Raw genomic sequence first — 15,039 nt, forward strand, 5'->3', positions numbered from 1 at the left:
GGCAAAGACACATGCTCTTTGGCTCTCAGGGGTGTTGGCTCAGTACACAAAAGGTGTGGATAGTTATCACTCATCTCAAACTCAGTGTTCCTAAAATCAAATTTTTGATCTTGGCTCCTAATCCTCTTCCACCTCCAGTCTTTCCTCCTAGATGATGGCAAAACCCTGTCTTCCAGCTCTCCCTGCCAGGTTGACAAACTCCTCCCCTCTTACTCCAAATGCAGTCTATCAGAACACCCCTTTGCCTCTGCCTCACTCCCTGTATCATCATGTCACTGCCACCATTGCTCAGGTTCTCACCGTGCCTCACCAGGTGGATTAGTTACTTTTATTATGGCTGTGATGCCTGAAAGCTGAAGGAAGGAAGGAAGGATTTGGGTGCACAGTTATAAAGGATACGCTCTACCATGGGAAAGGCAAGGCAGTCAGAGTGTGAACTAGTAACATTGCATTCGTAGTCAGGAAGCAGAGGGCAATGAACGCTGGTGCTCAGCTCACTTGCTACTTACTCAGTCTGGTACCGCAGCCCATGGACAGTCCCACACAGTGTCTTCCCAGCCCAACTAATAAAATGTAGAAAATCCCTTGGTGACATGCCCAGAGGCTTGTCTTCTTGGTGAGTCTAGATTCTGTCAAATTGACAGTATTGGTACACTTCTCCAGTATTGGTATACAGTTTCTCCAGGACTGGTCCCTGTGTTCACCCTCATTTCATTAGGGTTTACTCTCACACTTCAGTCAGAACAGTCACTCCAAAAGGAGGTTGAGTCATTGCTGTCCCTTGAAATTCCAGCTCACAGCCACACTGAAGTTATTGGAAAGCCTGCTCTCCCTATTGGTTGATGCCTGCCCCCAATTCCTTTTACCCCAACTTCCTCTGGAATCTACCAGGAGGTATCTCTACTGTGTGCCAACTCAAAAGCTGATGTTTGGCCCTTTGGGACCCTCTGGGACTCTGCATTACTGCAGAGGCCAGATAGCCACAATGATTAGTATGGGTGCTCTGCCTACCTAAGTGTTTTGAGTGCCACCCGTGTTTGCACTTATTAAAAAGAAAAGCAAAGACCACACCTGAATGGGTTTCTTTGCTCCATCTTCAATTGCCTCTCCAACTCTTCCCAGACCTGTTCATTCCCTGAAAGCTGTGCATGTCTCTTGGCAGTACCTCAGGTGGGACATGTATGCCTCTGCCGTGATCCGTTGTGTACCAGGTACTAGGCATGCGTCTGGGCAGCTGTCTGCTCCAGCGTCAGTTTGTCAGCAGAGAGGGAAAACTCTCAGTCTTTCCCACCCATTTTCCATCATCTCTAATCCCAGTCATGATTTTTCTCTCCAGTAAGTCCTGTGGCATGCTGTGCTTCACCTGGGCCTTGTTCTATTATCCATCTTCTTTTCCCACCAAGTTGAATCTGAATTCCTGGAGAACAGGAATTTGTCTGATTTGTCCTATACGTCACATCTACATCCTGAAACCCTGACACACAAGTCTTCTGGACATGTTTATTTTCTGATAGATGACCTAGTTACTCAGTTTCTCCATTTGAACAATATAGAAACTGATACATCCCAGATAAGCTGAAAAGAGTCATTAAAATAACTTGCATGCTACTAAACCCCGAATAACAGGGAACAGTGATCAGCTGTTTTCTCTTGTTAAGGAATGTCTGTAGCCCACATTTACCACCCCCTCTACTGTGCATAATACCCTGCACATTTAAGACAAAAGTCTTAAATGGTCTATCTTGACATCCTGGATGACTCAGTTCTGGGGGACTTGGGACATATTATGCCCTGAATCCTGAGTGGACCCGAGGCTTCTAAAGGTACCAGGGCAGGGAGTGTGGGTATTCAGTCATGACAAGTGCTTGGCACATTTTTATTAGCCATTTAGTGCATGTCACACACATGGGCAGAGGCAGTGTTGATAGTCATTCTTATCTTGTACTTGTATCAATAGGCCCTATGGTGAGGGCCACCCATAGAGAAGGAAGAGGAGACACCTGCCCTGCACTCCAGGGTCTGGGCAGTAAGTCAGCAGTTTCAACAGGTGGAGCATGTGGCAGCATCTACCAGATTTCACAGGGATGTTTGCCAAATTTACATTTGTTTCAGGAGACCTTTGGGACTACAGCCTTGGGAATGGCAAGAAAGACATACAGTGAGCTTTGAGGAGAAAGCTTCTGGGCCTTCCGACTTGCCTCTCTGGCTTTGATGTGAAGTAGCCCCCAGATGCTGAGGCTGTTTTGAAAGATTGTAGAACCTTCCTAGAGAAAGTGAGTCACTGGGGGCAGGTCTTAGGAAATTCTTCCTACTTCCTATCAGTTTTCTGTGACCAGTCCCCTCAGGTTTTGCCAGCCAAGCTTTCTCCCCATGATGGACTGTATGCCCTCAAACTGTGAGTCAGAACTAAACCCTTCCCCCTTAGTATTTGGTCATAGCCAGGAGAAAGGTGACAACTCTACCCTCCACCTCGTGGTTTGTTTCCATTGGCTCCATTGTCTAGTCTCCTTCCCTGAGACAAACAAACAAACAAGCGCCCAGAGGGAAGTGTGTTGTGCTGAGTCTAGACTGCTAACCCCACCTCAAGTTAAACCCACCAAGATCTATGAAGACAAGGTATCTCTCACTAAGGCTACCATCCTGCTCCAGCACAGCACACCCCACACATCCCTCTACACATCCCTCTAGTCACAAGATAAACTCTACAAGGACAGTGTTTTGGTTTGTACAATGATGCTTTAGATTGGTGGAAAACCATTTTGGGAAGGAGATCTCAGTTTTCATGTAATAAAAATATATTTCTGCTACCATTTTACACCAACAGCTGAAACAAATGGTAGGAACATGCTACCTGTGGCTTGTTTTTCTCCTTTTGGTCTCAAATGCTGAACTTACACTCTCCTCTAATGTCATGTGGCCACACATATTTAAAATTTCGATATCAGTTTGGTTTGCTGTTACATCTCCTTGGGAGAGAAAGAAAGCTTCAGAGCTCTCATGGCGTCTCCATGGTCAGTGTGATGATGGCCTGATCGTATGGAATACCAGACACATGTTTCCAGGCTGCTCCTGAATTTGCCTTCCATAATGAGTCCTCTGTTTGGGACTATTTCCACTCTGTACCACAAATGTATCAAGAGGGGCGCAAAGAAGTTGTAAAAAACAGCACCACCCAGACACCAGCAAGTCCCCTGTTGTCATGGCCACCCCATCATTCCCATGTGGATGGCTGAGGGGGCACGGGCAGAAATAAAAACAAATTTTGGCAGACCCACACTTAGAAGAAAAACAATACTTTCACCGAGTTTAGCCTCTGCTCTCTGTCATAGAAAATTATAATAAGTACAAGAGAATTACATTCAATTTTGGTCAAGTATTATTCTTGGAATATGCGTTAGTCAGTTTGGCCTCATTAGAAGGACTCTTGGTGAGCAATAGGGCCGTGGTTCATGAAGCATACTGACTCCTGAGAGGGTGTGATGTGAGTTTAACGAGCTTATTTCATGTCTGATATTACTTACATCTCAAACTAGGACTCAAAATTAGATCTAAATTGAAGCTTTTATGACATGAGATAAAATAAAACACATTCATATATAAGCACGTAACAATGTGATCCTCCCCCAATCACTACAGCCCATTAATTATAAGTGTAGCTCCCCTGGGCCCCTCCCACCCTCCAAGTTCACATTTTCCATTGTGCCTCAAATGCATTGAAATCACAAGGCCGTCCACATTGAAGCACTCGGTTCTGTTTGGCTTCCCTGTTTATAACCTTTATTTTGAAAACAACAATTGTGGTTTGGCTTTAACATAGGGCTCAGTTTTACACTGGGAAAGGGCTGGGATTTTTTTTCTAGAGTTTTTTAAATCATTTTCAGTTATGTTGTCTGATTTGCCATCATCCAGTCAGTACAAGTTGGTACAGCCCATATGGCCAAACACGTCTCACAGATGAGAACGACAGCAGCACAGGGTAACTCACTCAAGCCCGCAGCAAGGTAGAAGGGAGGCACGGAGGGAAATATTACACTGCTGTGTGTGTGTGTGTGTGTGTGTGTGTGTGTGTGTGTGTAAGTATATACACACGTATATATCAATACTTACTGTAGACTCAGAAATCCAGCAATCCAGAGCTTTATAAAAGTTCAGAAGATACTGGATACTGGATCAATTTACCTCAAAGAGATGTTCTGAGTCAACTGGAGCCTTGCATAAGGGCAAAGGTCCTTTCATCTGATCTGGGCTCCCTGCTGAAAGCACTGTTAATGTTTTTTAAATATAAGCACATTATTTTCCCACTTCCTTTTCCTCCTTCCAACTTCTCCCACATGCCCCCTCCATACATGCTCCTCTTGGATTTATGGCCTCTTTTTCTTTAATTGTTATTGTTACACACACACACACACACACACACACACACCCCTAAACATATAAATAACAGCCTGCTAAGTCTGCTTCATGTTATTAGTGTATATGTGATTTCAGGGCTGACCACTGGGTGTTGGATAGGGAAGACGAATTCTCCTATTCTTAGACTCTTTAATTCTATCGTTCTTTGTCTAGCAATGGGGCCCCACGAGATTTTCCCCTCCATGTTTATGTGTCTACTGGCATTGTCACAGTTCAGGTCTTGTTCAGGCAGCCAGGGTATTGAAATATCATGGCTGAAGCTTCCCTGTCATTTCTAGAAGACACAATCTCATAGCAGATTTCTTGGTCCTTTGACTCTTAGAGTCCTTTGGTCCCCTCTTCCACAGTGTCCTTGAACCTCAGGTTCAGGAGTTGTCATCTGTACCGTATAGACAAAGACACATGGATGCTAGTTGGCACCAAACTACGTCTTCAAGATTTGTGTGGATCCAATTATGGCTTCAAATGGAGGCTCTGGTTTTGATGACTTGATGAGTGACTTGATCAGGCACACTTAAGCTTCTGCCAAGGTTCATAGAGCATCTGCGGTCTCTAAGAACTCCTAGATCCCTTGGAGGTAGCAGAGTCAGGTCCTGCTGCCGTCCCATCCCATACGGTCTTTTTCACGGAGCTCTAGCATACTAGCTTCTGATTCGGGCCAGAAGTGCTCAGGTGTGCAGAGCTCAGGAGGAAAACGAAAATCTATGAACTTTTCTTAGACTGTGTGTGTTTAGATCCGAACTAGACAGCTCAGCTACTACTGCTTTGGAGCTGGGTCACCCAGGCCTTTATTTCTCCACCAAATAATTTACTCGACTTTAATCCTCAGGTACAAGAAACCACCCATCTAGCCTGGATGCCATGATACTTTATTCCATACAAAGCCACAAGATGCACTCACCTGACTGGGTGGCAACCCCTCTGGGGTGAGCCATTGGCAGTGCCTTGGAAATGTGATCTACAGCCACAGCCTTAGAGGTTGGTTACATCCAGGTTAGAAGATACCAAGCAGTTAAAAGGAATTGCCTCACAACATTTGTCAACCACCTTCTCATAAGAACTTTCCTTGTTTAGTTTTTTAGTTCATTTCTTGGTTTTTCTGAACAAAAGAAAAGGAAAAAATACTACAGTTTTGTTGCTCATGCAGCCAAAAATCTGCACTTAATTGGGCACATAAAAAAAAAAGACAGAAAGTCTGTTTCCTCACAGAGATACTGTGGTTTACGGACTCTGCCTTCGTCCGGCACAGCCAGGCATTATTTACTTTTAATACAATCCTGGTATTAAGATGTGCCTTGCAATAAGAACAGTTTATGGCCCACTAGGCTGGTGTCAGCACAGGTAGATGTGCTTGATTACTGAGTATTAGCTTAGCCTGGGTTTGCTTTTGAATCTGTCCTACATTCTTGAACCTTTCTGGATACATGAGAAACAGAGGATTTAGTATTTGTGTGAAAAAGATAGATACCCTCCAGAGAAACCTTCTGTACCCTCAAATCCAGCTGCATGGGCTCTCTGAGGGATCTGGGAAAACATTTATGTTGCCTGTGTGACTTCTGCTCACGCCCTCCTCCTCTTCTGGGAGCCCAGGATTTCCTGAGGGCTCTCCAGTTACAAAGGCTGAGGAGCTCTGTCTGCAGATTGGGAACTCTGCTTGTCCTGTTGTCTCTCCACCATTTAGATCCAGCTTTATGCTGCTTCCTCCTTGTATAATGCTCCCCATTGTTAAGTAATAATAATTGAATTTCCAAGAATGTTTGGAGTCAAGCTTCCTTTTTACAGGTGGGGGAAGTGAGATGAAATAGTTTGGCAATAATCCCTGTCCCTCCTACCTCAGGGACACAGAACTCCAGTTTTGGAGACACAACTAAACCCTGCTTTTCTCTTCCTTTGTGAGTGGCCAAACAAACTGTAAGAGCTGTTCTGTTCTGTGGTGGGGAGTGTGAGACTGGGTGCCTTGGATTCTAAGCCCCTTTACAGCTACCTGTCTGGTGCGTGGGGGCATGTGAGAAACTGCCTTTTGTTTTTAGCAACCTAGCATCACACAGTTACTGTGGGTCCAAGCAGGGGCCTAATCCCACTGAGAAGGTGAATGAGAAACCTGTGTAATTGCTAAACTGGAAGTAATCAAGCCTTTGCCCAGCACCTCAGTATTACAGAAATACAAATCCACTTACAGGCACTGTTATCTCTAGCCTGCAACTGGAATTCTCTACCACTCTGGGCAAAGCAGCCCATGCCGGGGAAGTGCACCACACCACACACCACACCACGATCTTTGCTCAGCCTTTGGTCTGGAACTGGATTTTGACACTTTGCCTGCCAGAGGAGATAAAACAGAAGAGAATCTTTCTCCAGTAACCACCCAGCCTAAACTCTGTGTTGGGAACTTGATCAAGGGGAATTGGAGGCTTCAGATCAATCTCTGTTCTTCTAACTGGTCTCTGATTGTTTGGCGCTGTCTTCAAAGGAGTAAACCTAGCAGGAAACAAATGATCTCTGGCTTTATTTGGAGAGAAAACCCCACCCTTCAATTATTATACAGGAGACTTGTGTGGGGGCTGAACATCTCAGCCAGTTCAGTTGATGTGGGTGGGGAGTGGGGTGCACACTCTTTTTTCTATAGGAATGACTGTTGTAGAATTCCTTCAGGCTGGCTTGGTACCAACCACAGCACACAGAAAAGTTATGATAACTGTGATGATTTACTGTCAAGGTCTTAGTATATCAGGGCTACTTCTGGGATCTTTCTTATTTTATCTTCCAACTCACTAAACACCATAGGCTTTATTTATGGATGAAGGGAGAAATAAAAGAGGCTGGAATACATAGTGGTTAAAGATGCAAGCTGTGCAGCTAGGCTGTCGGATCCTACTATGTACTAACTGCTCCCAACTAGGCAAGTCAAGTAAATCTTTTATTCCTAGGTTTCTCATCTGTAAAATGGGGTCATCTTTACATGATTGTTAGTAGATGTAAAGTTCTGAGAGTAATGTCTGGCATGTAGTTCTAAGTTAGCTAATATTACTTAATAATATTAATAATGTTAGTAGTGGTAACAGAAAGGCAAATGGGACTGGAGAGAAAGCTCAGTCAGTAAAATACTTGCCACATAAGCTAAGTTCAATACTCAACACCCATGTAAAAAGCTGAGCTAGCAGTATGTGTTGTAACCCCAGCACTGGGAAGATGGAGTCAGGAGGATCTGTGGGGCTTGTGTGCCAGCCAATTTAGCAAAATATAGGGAGCTCTGGCTTTATCAAGAAATCCATCTCAAAAAATAAGGTGGGGGCTAAAGAAGATGAATTTGTGAACGAGACATATTGAAAGAACCCCCCTCTGGAATTGTGGGTGTGGTTTCTGCACTACTGGTGTGGACATGCATATGGGAGGGCACCTTTTATTCAGAGGCCCAGTGAGAAGGATCCAACTTTGTAAGAACTGGGCAGGAGGAGTGACTGTTATTGGCAAAACTCAGGAAATGGTACGGGTAGTAGGCTGAGGAACAGCTCGCAGGGGTGTGGCCTGAGAACCAGAAGTTGAGTAGCTGTGTCTTGAGAGCAATTGTCACCCACAAACTCTTGATAGCAGGGTGACAAAGTCAAAGGGTGACTTAACAAGCTTGTCAGCATGAAGCAGAATGTGAGTCTCCATTCTGGAAAGAGTTCCTCCTCAGAGACTCCTAGGGACACCAGAGTCCTTATGAAGACCAGAGCCCTTAGTGTTCACATCTGTATCAAGGGTAGAGCCTTGGCTGGGATCCCTCACACATGGAAATGAGCAGAAACACATGGCTAGAAGGCATCCTCACAGTTACAAGGGAACTATGTTACCAGCAAAGCCAGGAAAGTGGCCAGCTAACCCTGGGACAAGTCAGCCCAAGTCCTGGGTCTGTACATTGAAACCAGCAAGAGCAGAGTGGGAAAGCTGCAGGTGCTCCAAAGCAGTGCCCCTTCGATGTCCGCTTTAGCTGTGGCTAAGCAAGGCAGTAGGTGTGAGCATCTTCCCTGGAGTGAAAGCTGCAACAGCCAGAGCAGCCGTCCAGAGGACTCATACCAGCAGCTGGGAGGACACATCTGTGCTTCCCTTCTAATACGACCGGGTCACTCCAGGGATTGGTGACAGCTCTGTTCTCCACATCTCCCTTCTCGAGAGATGCTCTGAGTTTTCAGTCATCCTCCTGCTCCAGACTCTGTCATTTATCTTGGGTGATCAGGTGCAGATGACTCTGCTGTTGGTTTACATACACAGCCCCATGCTGTGCTCATTCAGAGTTGGATGAGACAGGGGGATGAAGCACTAGCAAAGGAATGGAATACACCTGGCACGTGGAGCTGTCCTTCAAGAGTATTGTTTTTTGTTCCTTTCCTTTTTTGCTAGCCTGAGCTGCTTTCTTTCTTTAGGTTGGCACAGGGTCACTCATGATAAACACTTTTCCCAGCTTCCATGTAGTTGGATGGTTCTGTGAAGTTCCTAGTGGGTGGCACAAAGAACTGAAGGCAATAATCTTAAATCTATTTTTGAGACAAGATTTTACTAGATAGCTCAGGATGGTCTGGAACTCGGTGTGTTCTCAAAACGTGTGATCCACCTAACTCAGCTTTCTCTGTCTGAGATTACAGGCATATGCTACCATTCCTGGCCAAGAAATAATTTCTCATTCTCACTTCCCTTAGTGGGATGAGATATTCTTCAATCCTCCAACCTATTGCTTAGCATGTGAGTGTGCTGAGGAATTATTCAGTCCATGGAGTTAGAGAATAGTCCTAGAAAGGATGCGGCTGTGAGCTAGGGGACCTGAGCCCCTAGACAGCCTTGGGGAATCTTAGACAGCCCATTTCAGGCCGGTTAGATGAGGGACATTTCGATTGTCTTAGCTGTTTTAGGCCTGTGCTGTACCCTGCCAAATCATCTATCTCTGCATCTACACTGCTTTTAACATGCTGTCTAGGAGTTCACAGTTCAGATGAATGCTTCTCAACCTTCCTAATGCTGAGACCCTTTAATACAGTTCCTTGTGTTGTGGTGACCCCCAATCATAAAATTAGTTTCGTTGCTACTCCATAACTATAATTTTGCTACCATTATGAATTGTAACATAAATATTTTTTGTAGATAGAGGTTTGTCAAAGGGGTCATGACCCACGGGTTGAGAATCACTGGTTCAGACTTCCTCAATCCCTAAACATTGAGATGGGGTTTGTCTACTTCCTTGGGCTAAATAATGAGTACCTTGCCTGTCTTAGTCATTGCTGTGTTCCTCATACTCACCAGACGCCAGTCTCTCTCTCTCTCTGGTTTTTCAAGACAGGGTTTCTCTGTGTAGTTTTGGTGCTTATTCTGGATCTCACTCTGTAGACCAGGCTGGCCTTGAACTCACAGAGACCCACCTGACTCTGCCTCCTGAGTGCTGGAATTAAAGGTATGTGCTACCACTGCCCAGACAGACAGACATCAGTCTTTATTCATCTGTATCACACCAATAAATACACATTTAATAACTAATTCAGAAGTATATGCTTAATATTCAGTGCTTATAACAGTGGTTCTCAACCTATGGGTTGCAACTCCTTTGACAAACCTCTATCTCCAAAAATATTTACATTATGATTCATAACAGTATCAAAATTACAGTTGTGAAGTAGTAACAAAAGTATTTTTTTTGGTTTTTTTTGAGACAGGGTTTCTCTGTGTAGTTTTGGTGCCTGTCCTGGATCTTGCTCTGTAGACCAGGCTGGCCTCGAACTCACAGAGATCCGCCTGGCTCTGCCTCCTGAGTTCTGGGATTAAAGGCGTGCACCACCACCGCCCGGCCAACAAAACTAATTTTATGGTTGGGGGTCACCACAACGTGAGGAACTGCATTAAAGGGTCGCAGCATTAGGAAGGTTGAGAACCGCTGGCTTGGAAGGACATGGAGCACCAGACATAGGGTCTGTCATCACCTTTAGGTGTGAAGACACAGGTGTCAGGGAACAAAGTGACTCTCTGAAGGTTGTAAGCTAATACGGTGTGTGTGTGTGTGTGTGTGTGTGTGTGTGTGTGTGTGTGTGTGTGTGTTCCCTCTGGGACTAGAACCCTTATAGCTGTCCCCCAGTTCTTGGTTCCTCAGCAGCACTTTACAGCCTTCCCATTATTAGAAGGTTAACTTCAAAAGACCATTGTCTCCCCCATGCATGTTCTAGAAAGTGGTGGCCTGCATCTGAAACTCATAAGCCTATTTGAGACAGAAAGTGCTAGGAATTTGGCTAAGACAATAATTATTTTGTCAACCAGTAATAGAACTTCCAAAGAGACTAATTTTAATGAGATGGAATTAACTTTCTAGTACACAATGTTATTTTCCAATTTTACACATGACAATTTAATTTCCTGGTCATTAAAAACTACATTTTAGAGTCATTATTAATTATTTAATAATACTTTTGACTAAAGCAGAATAGCAATTTTTCTTTTAATACTTGCCATTTACATAAACTAAGTAAAAGAATAGTTGAGAATAGTTGCATAAAAAGATATAAAAATAATTTTTCTTTAATCAAATTATTTTAGAAACATACATCAATTCTGTGTTTGAATCCATATCTACTAAGCTGAAGACAGTTTATAAGTTGGTTGGGGGAAGAAAAGGTACAATGCTTCTATTCTTAGTGCTCACAATAAGTGACAGTTTCTGTGAATGAATATGTGCACTCTGGCCAGTGCCCATGTTACCAAGGAGAGGTCACGGAAAGCGGGGCTGGGAGGAGGGCATCTGATCTATAGAGCTTTGAACGCGTCTCAGCACATGGGCTTCTAACTCAAGCTCGTTCCTGATGCAAAACATGCCTCAGTGCCCACTCCATGTTTTGTGCTGTGGTATGCCCTTCAGTAGGTGTTACAAAGTAGGATAGTGGGCATGAACACCTCGTGAAAGCTCACAGGAGCAGTTCTTGAGCCTGGGGACACAGAGGAAGAGGAAGGAGTTCTTTGTCTTTGGGGAATCTGGGAAGATATGACGGATATGCATGGTGCCTCTTGCCAATTCACGCCTTTTGTCCTCAATATCTTGTATAATTGTCCACTAGGAACACATAGTTCAAACTACTGACCTGTGTAGGATGCCAAACATCTTCCAAAACCACATTTTAGTGTTGAAATGTATGCACCTGCTTGAATTAGTTAATCTTTCGCCCTTTTATTGTCAGACCTTGGGTTAATTTTTATTTGCTTTCCACTCCAGCCACTGCAAAACCATTAGAAGCTTCTAGATCACGGTTTAGAGGAACAAGATGTAGATTGATATGGGTTGGTGGCACATTATGGTTACATATTCTACCTTCAATGTCAGAACTAAGGCGAATATAGTGACTCAGAAATACAATATTTCCAATTTGCAAAATATTTTTAGATTTCAACATGATGTTTGATTGATGACTAATCGTCATTGTCAACGTGACTGAATTTAGAACCACCTAGGAATGTGGCAAGCTGCGTGTGAGGGTGTGTCAGTGAAGGTGCTTTCTGAGAGGGTTAGCTGAGGGAGAAAGACCCACCTCAGTGGGTGGCACCTTCCTGTGGGCTAGGGACTCAGAGGAAGAAAGCCTAGAGAGACACTATTCCTCTTGGATGTCAAGATATGCTAAGTGAAGCGCTCTTCCCTGCCGTGCTCACAGGCTGCAGTGTGGACTGGCACTTCTGAAGCCACGAGCCAGACAGGTTTCCACCTTAAGATGTTTCTGTTAGGACTGTGTCACAGAAACAGAAAAGTGACACAACTGAGTTTATGTTGTTGGAAGTAAAATCTGTGCAGCATTGAGCAAGGCAACTTTGTAGGTGGATACAAATGAGAAAATACTGAGTACATTATAGCTGTCCCCATCTGTGAGGCTCCCAAGCTTTCAGCAAATCTCTCTTTTCTGTGAGTTTTGCTTCTAGCTCTGTAGAAAAGAGCAGCGAGAGACAGCATAGCAGCAGTAGCCCCATCCCTGCCGTACTAAAGCCAAACTCGGAAGCTCTGTGCCAACTTGTCAGTTAGCCTGCTGTGCCCAAGGAGACGTGGGCTTGGTGCCCAAACCTCCTCCATGAGTTGAGACTCATGGGGATGGTCACAACTTCTGGGAGCCATTGGCCCTAGCAACAGTACTAAAGGCAATAGTACTGAAGTGAGGGTCTTGCAGAGGAAACCAGGGAGAAGAGTGGGATGCTCGTGGTCTGCTGCCTTTGTGCTCAGATGTTTCTTCCAAGTTAACCTAGGAGATTCAGGGATACAGCTTCAAGAAAGCCACCCTTACACATTACACAGTCTTGGGGCGAGGGTGGGGGTCAGCTTTTCTCATCTCTTTTGGTAGAAAAGTGAACAGTTTCCTTTTCTTCTTGGAGTGTTAGAGACTTTTTTTGGGGGGGAGGTGTTTCTCCGTATAACAACTCTGGCTGTCCTGGAACTCCCTCTGTAGACCACGCTGGCCTTGAACTCACAGAAATCCACCTGCCTCTGCCCCCAAGTGCTAGGATTAAAGGAGTGTGCCACCAAACCCAGCTTGTGTTAGAAACTTTTTATGAAAGTCCTTGCATTGGGACCTTTTTCCTCAACAGAATGAAATCTAGAAAGTTAAAACTCATCAAAATTTGAGTTTATCAGACTCCTTATTGAAATACATTTAATGCCAGTTTAGCCTTAGTTTGGCTGGACTGTCACTACAAAACCTGGACCTCAGACCCTTCCCTTAAGAATTACTCATTGTTTGGGCATTAGTCTGCCTCACACAGACCAGTGTGTCCCTCTGTAGATTTAAGATTGCTTGGGCGATTAGAGAAGCCCATGTCTGACCCACATGGCCCCAACAGCAGCTTTCCACCTTCCTCTTCCCTGTGCTGGAAGGCTCGCAGACTGACCTCCTCTACGTGCAGTGACCTCTGCAACTTTTCCTGTCTCCTCGGAGCTCCTCAAGAGCCACCAACTTAGAGAATCCAGAACTATTTCCTGGAGTTTTCCTCAAAGAACTCTCTCCTCAGCCTTAATCCATTCTTGTCCCATCTTGAAGATCTGTACGTGGCTCTTCCTGTGTCAACACCTTTTGCCTCCTCTCCTTCTGAAGGGTTCTTCTTCCCACCGACTGTTCTGTGCTACTCAGGTTGTCTGAGGTCGAGTTGCACATTGGCATCCAGGATAGTTCTATTCTTGAACCAAGACTATGGAGCTAACAGTGTCTGCTTTTCTCCCATTCAAGTGATCTTACAATCTGTCGCAGTTTTCCCAGATCTTGTTTGTACCACACCACCACCCCTGCAGGATTAGCTAAAAGTCATGGACTCCAGGGCCTGCAACCCAGGAACCTTCTGTACCCAGACCTTTCTGACCGTCAGAGCCCAGATGATTGATTTCCCCGAGACGCAGGCCACTGCAGTGTTTACCCCTCTCCTTTCTTTGGTTAGGTAGAACATTTAAAATAAAGTCTTCCACATAAAGCAATGGTGTTAACTTCTCTGTGGTAAAATATTTTCTATTTTCAACACATTATATTCCAGATTTTTGGTGTCTGACAAACCACTGCTCTAATCTGATAACAGAGTAAGTGGTTCAGTCTGGATGCAAATCTGGAAACATTCATATGCAGGAGGCAATTGAAGCTGCATGAGCAACGAGTTCATTAGTACAAGTATAAAAGAGAATGTTGGCCGGTGTTAAATTATACATAATCATGCTAGCTTAGATAACTTCCGTTGTTGGTTTCCACCATTGAAGTGTTCACCCTGGTGATATTTATAGAGTCACAAAGCACAGTATTCTCATTTAGAATAAAGTTTGCAGTGAATAGTGAGCAGAGACTTTTTTTCAAGCAGACCTAGTTTAAAAATTAAGTTCTGTCTTTTGCTATGTGAAGATGGGCTAGTTCCACTCTTTTCCGTCTCAGCGTCCTCATCTATAATATTGGTAGCAATCATGTTTATATCGAGGCTACTCTTCTAAGTGTAAACTAACTGATCAAACACTTGGGCAATGCCTATAAAAGTTTCCAATAATTAGCAGCATTAAAATGGTGCCAATTAAAAGAAAACACGTGGTTTAAATATTTGTAGTAATATACATCTGGGTATAGTTTCTAAGACTTTTGTTTCTACAGTCTTAGTTCATTACTGACCACAGGTCATGCTCATACTCAAATGAATGACTGGCATTAGAGAAAGAAGTCCAGTGCTTCAGGCTTGTTTCTCAAGCTCCCACTAGTTAGACAAGAGTTGCTGAGTTGACTTTAGTGACCTTCAGTTCACAGAATATTAATATCCATACTCATTGATATTTATAGTCTATTAGGTATGATATGTTTTTCTTTGAGGAATTTAATTCTGTCTGATGACATGAGTATTAGTTAAAATTCAAAAACAAACTTTGATTAATAATATATGTAATGGATGCTTCATACTTTTGTTTAATAGTTATTGGAGTTGACATATGACTAAATGCCTTCACCTTCCTGAATTTTGAAGAATTAACAATAGTAAGAGCCAGTTAGCTTCTTCCTGGAGGATAGACCTCTCTGTAGGGGAAAATTTCTCTGTCTTGCCTAGCCCCACAGTCCAGACAAATCTCTCCCACCTGAGCTCTCACAGCTGTTTATAAAATAATAACTCAGAGGCTTATATTAA

This window comes from Peromyscus californicus, unplaced genomic scaffold (genome assembly GCF_007827085.1).
Source record: "Peromyscus californicus insignis strain IS unplaced genomic scaffold, ASM782708v3 Scaffold_6__1_contigs__length_162567912, whole genome shotgun sequence".
Taxonomy (NCBI): Eukaryota; Metazoa; Chordata; class Mammalia; order Rodentia; family Cricetidae; genus Peromyscus; species Peromyscus californicus.